This window comes from Leuciscus leuciscus, assembly GCF_965113295.1.
Source record: "Leuciscus leuciscus genome assembly, chromosome: 4".
Classification (NCBI taxonomy): domain Eukaryota; kingdom Metazoa; phylum Chordata; class Actinopteri; order Cypriniformes; family Leuciscidae; genus Leuciscus; species Leuciscus leuciscus.
The window spans coordinates 3,040,279-3,045,846 of record NC_138728.1 but is presented as its reverse complement, the minus strand read 5'-3'; positions in this window follow the sequence as shown (position 1 = coordinate 3,045,846).

Sequence of the window (5,568 nt, the reverse complement as noted above, 5' to 3'; positions counted from 1 at the left end):
GACCTGTCTGTGGTGGATATTCTAAACACTGCATTTTAATTAATAATAAATAAATAAAAACTAACAAACTAATGTTTGTTATTTTGAATTCAGTTTTGGGGTGAAATGTGACTTCAGATTCAGATTCACACACATAAAGGAAGACTTTGCGCTTATTCAACACTATTATTTGGTCAAATGAACAAAATGTTGAAGATATAACTACACTATTTCCAAACTAATAATGATATTTAGACTGTACTTATTGTATACAGGGGAAGTGGCACACCATGGCTTGCCTTTTTTGCAATCAAAGTGTAGAAAGATGTGAAGAAACAAACCAACAGAGGAAGTCCTGAGTTTCCTTATTTGTAGAACCGACAAACCCCCCCCCAAAAATTAACAGAAACAGAAACACTACTTCTAGTGTAGAGTAATTAATACTCCATTAAGGAATTTTCATATTCTGAGAACATTTGTCTAACATTCCCAATAAGCTATGGAAACGTTTGCTTAACTTCATGTTTGATCTTGGATATGCGAACAATAAGAGATGAGAACATTCCATTTAGTAAAATATTTGGGATTGGGACTTTAGAACGTTCTCTATTTAATCTGACATTTTCTTAAACATTTCACAAAAAAACTTCCATGAACATTGTATAACCTAGATATATTTTTTATGCTAATTTTATGCTACTTTCCACAAATGTTCTATTAACGTAACTCGAGGAATGTTTGTTCATAAATTTGAGAGAACTTTAATACAATTTTCTTTCAGATAATCAAAACACTGCAAACATTTCATTAAGAGAAATTTCAATAGACAAAAAACAACAGACAACATAAGCTGTGGAAAATTATAAGTGATCTAGGGGCTTTATACAGGTTTTTATTTTATATTTTTTTATTTATCCCTCACAGCCTCGCTTTTATAATGATATGGCGCTGCTCTGAATAAGGTCTGTAAACTGGGTTCATAGCATTACATAATAAAAAAAAATACTGTTTAACACGCAGATAAAATATTTGTATGTGATTGACAGAATCATTGTGTGAAAATGTGTTTTTGTCAAACTTGGTCAGCGGCTTTTCGTCGTTGTAAATGTTCCTCTTCATGATTTCAAGGACCGTCACGTGATCCTACTATCAACGGATTAAACAGGAAAGCTGTTCACTTCAAGGTCAACAACATGAGGATGATGTAAAGGTTTATTCACGCGTTAATGTATGAATTTATAGTATTATCAATGGTCAATTCTAAGCACTTGAATGTTGGCAATGCAATAAATATAGGCGGTTTTCCCAAACTGAACAGTCCTCGAGCTGATAGAAACATCTAACGTTAGCTCTCTCTGGTTGCAGGTAAATCAATACAGGAGGAAAGGAAATTCTTCCTCTTAGCAATGAATGGAGGAAAAACTGGAATTACAACATGAAAGAAAGGCTTAACTCACCTCTGTCAACAGTTGTCCATGTTGAGTGACGTTTGGCAACATCTCACTGGAAACACCATGATGATGTAAGGGATAGTTCACCCAAAATATGACCATTATTTACTCATTCCCAACCTCTATGACTTTCTTTGTTCTTTGGAACATAAAATAATAGTTTTTGGAAAAATTTCACTTGCTGTTGTACAGATATTAAAAGTCCATGGGAATCTTAAAACTTTGGACCCCACTTACTTTAATTGTATAGATAGATAGATGGATGGATAGATGGATGGATAGATAGATAGATAGATAGATAGATAGATAGATAGATAGATAGATAGATAGATAGATAGATAGATAGATAGATAGATAGATAGATAGATAGATAGATAGATAGATAGATAGATGGATGGATGGATGGATGGATGGATGGATAGATGGATAGATAGATAGATAGATAGATAGATAGATAGATAGATAGATAGATGGATGGATAGAAGGATAGATAGATAGATAGATAGATAGATAGATAGATAGATAGATAGATAGATGGATAGATAGATGGATAGATATATGGATGGATAGATTAGATAGATAGATAGATAGATAGATAGATAGATAGATAGATAGATAGATAGATAGATAGATAGATAGATAGATAGATAGATAGATGTATTAAATCAATACAGGAGGAAAGGAAATTCTTCCTCTTAGCAATGAATGGAGGAAAAACTGGAATTACAACATGAAAGAAAGGCTTAACTCACCTCTGTCAACAGTTGTCCATGTTGAGTGACGTTTGGCAACATCTCACTGGAAACACCATGATGATGTAAGGGATAGTTCACCCAAAATATGACCATTATTTACTCATTCCCAACCTCTATGACTTTCTTTGTTCTTTGGAACATAAAATAATAGTTTTTGGAAAAATTTCACTTGCTGTTGTACAGATATTAAAAGTCCATGGGAATCTTAAAACTTTGGACCCCACTTACTTTAATTGTATAGATAGATAGATGGATAGATGGATGGATAGATGGATAGATAGATGGATAGATAGATGGATGGATAGATGATAGATAGATGGATGGATGGATAGATGGATGGATAGATGATAGATAGATGGATGGATGGATAGATGGATGGATAGATGATAGACGGATGGATAGATGGATGGATAGATGGATGGATAGATGATAGATGGATGGATAGATGGATGGATAGATGATAGATAGATAGATAGATAGATAGATAGATAGATAGATAGATAGATAGATAGATAGATAGATAGATAGATGGATGGATGGATAGATGATAGATAGATGGATGGATAGATGGATAGATAGATAGATAGATAGATAGATAGATAGATAGATGGATGGATGGATAGATGGATGGATAGATGGATGGATGGATAGATAGATGGATAGATAGATGGATGGATAGATGGATGGATGATAGATAGATGGATAGATAGATGGATGGATAGATGATAGATAGATGGATGGATGGATAGATGGATGGATAGATGATAGATAGATGGATGGATAGATGATAGATAGATGGATGGATGGATAGATGGATGGATAGATGATAGACGGATGGATAGATGGATGGATAGATGGATGGATAGATGATAGATGGATGGATAGATGGATGGATAGATGATAGATAGATAGATAGATAGATAGATAGATAGATAGATAGATAGATAGATAGATAGATAGATGGATGGATGGATAGATGATAGATAGATGGATGGATAGATGGATAGATAGATAGATAGATAGATAGATAGATAGATAGATGGATGGATGGATAGATGGATGGATAGATGGATGGATGGATAGATAGATGGATAGATAGATGGATGGATAGATGGATGGATGATAGATAGATGGATAGATAGATGGATGGATAGATGGATGGATGATAGATGGATGGATAGATGATAGATAGATGGATAGATAGATAGATAGATAGATAGATGGATGGATGATAGATGGATGGATAGATGATAGATAGATGGATAGATAGATAGATAGATAGATAGATAGATAGATAGATAGATAGATAGATAGATAGATAGATAGATAGATAGATAGATAGATGGATAGTCAAAATATATTCTGTGCTCCACTGCATTAAGAAAGTCATCTGGGTATTTCATGCTTTCAGATTAAAGAAGTCATTTGAATTAAAGGTACAATATGTAAGAATTTTGCATTAAAATATCCCAAAATCTCAAGGCCTGTGTTATATATTTTGTTAAGTTGATTACTTACAATATCCCAAATGTTTCCAACTATTTTAAAATAATGAGAAAATTGCGATTTTAACCAAGGAAACGGGGCGTTAGAGCAGGGGTGAGCTGGGAGTCGCCAGTCAATTGCGTCATATCCACGTTACCCTCGGTTTCCGCTCGTACTGCGTGGAGTCCTGGACAAATGCGGAAGTTGTAGGCCTAGTTGTAGCCAGGCGGGCAGGGTTTTCTATTATTTTGAAGGTACCCCCGGGCGCCGCCATTGGCTAGCGGACCCCCACCTGCTGTTAGCATCCCATTGACTCCCATTCATTTTGGCGTCACTTTGACAGTGAATAACTTCACATCTGAGGCGTTTAAAGACTCCATTTGTCCATTATTTATTTCTAAAGAAACACGAAAATGTATAAAAGGCTTCATTACCTTGTAGCTTCCGTTATGGCCCAGTAGAAGCAATTTTTGTAAAATTAGGCTAACGATTGCGTCATAACCACGCGACTCTCTGTCGCACAGTAGAGAGATTACCGTATGGACAGGAGGAGAAGCTCGCGGGCAATCGCGGGGACGTGGAGGCAAAGTGACAAAATAATTAATCAGAATACATAACAAAAGTTTCTTCTGCTCCTAGCTCATGGACACCTCCTACTCACACTCTCCGTCTCTGCAAGTTTCGGAAGGGAATGATTCAGATTTCTCTTGGCACAGCTACTAGAAGACAGACGGGTTGCTCACGTCACATCTACGTCATCAAGCTCAGTTTGAGTCTGCGCAGTACGCTCGACCATCAGGAAGTAAGAGCTTCTATTTGGCTTCACTTGTCTTCGTTGAATCCAATGGGGTCGCTGTGTCCAGTTTATATACTGTCTATGGTTGTAGCGTCTATCAAGCTACAAACTTTAGCTTGTTTCGTGCTGTCGTTATGGAACACAATTATTCTTTACTGATTGCAGCTGGTTCTGTCGACAAAGCATGCTTAATTTTATATTTTCCAAATGTAGCATTCGGTAATAGTTATGTTTATGCAAGGAAAGTATTATTGCTTTAGGTTTGTGTTTAGTTTATTGACATTGTTTATCATGTCTGGTGTTTATGGCCATGTAAATAAACATAGCATGTGTTATACATAAAGATTAATCAGTATTTTGGCAAATGATGTGGGCATGTTCGAATGTACTTTTACAACAATTGTTTAGAACACGTACGGTAAAACTGCGCCGCGTTATCACAACAATGAATTCGACAAATACAGTAACATCTGTGATAACCAATTTAGTATTAAACCTTACTTTTCTTGCGGTTAATTCATTTTAATGAAATAAAAGTGTGATGAGGTTCAAGAGTCAGGAAGAAGACGTGACTGGGACTGGGACTGGGTGACTGGGACTCGTACTTTATTAAAATAAAACAAAACAAACAAAAGTCGCGCACAACGCGCATTCACTGTGGCAACGGCACAAAACAGTTCAAAAATGAGAGCTTGGATCCAATTTTCTCTCCAGTCTCTGATTCCAGCACGGTCTATCCACCCCAATAATACTGCAATAAGACACAGGTGTTCGTCATTTGCACTTGACCTACTTACGTCCCGCTCGTCTTGTTTCTATCTCTCCCGTTACAGACCGCACTGAACCACGCCCCTCCTCGCCACAAAAAGCATGTCATTAAACGCAACATTTATAAAAATAGAACATCCATGAACATGATTTTTCGATTCCCGTCTGACTGTTTTACATCCACGGTGGAGTTGAAAACAACAGTTCCCATCATTCTACGCTCATTTACATCGTCATCAAGCTACGCCGTTGTTGTTGTTTGGAATGTAGCGCCCTCTAGCGGCAGAAAATGTTGCATATTGTACCTTTAAGATGAAGAATTGTCATGACACTG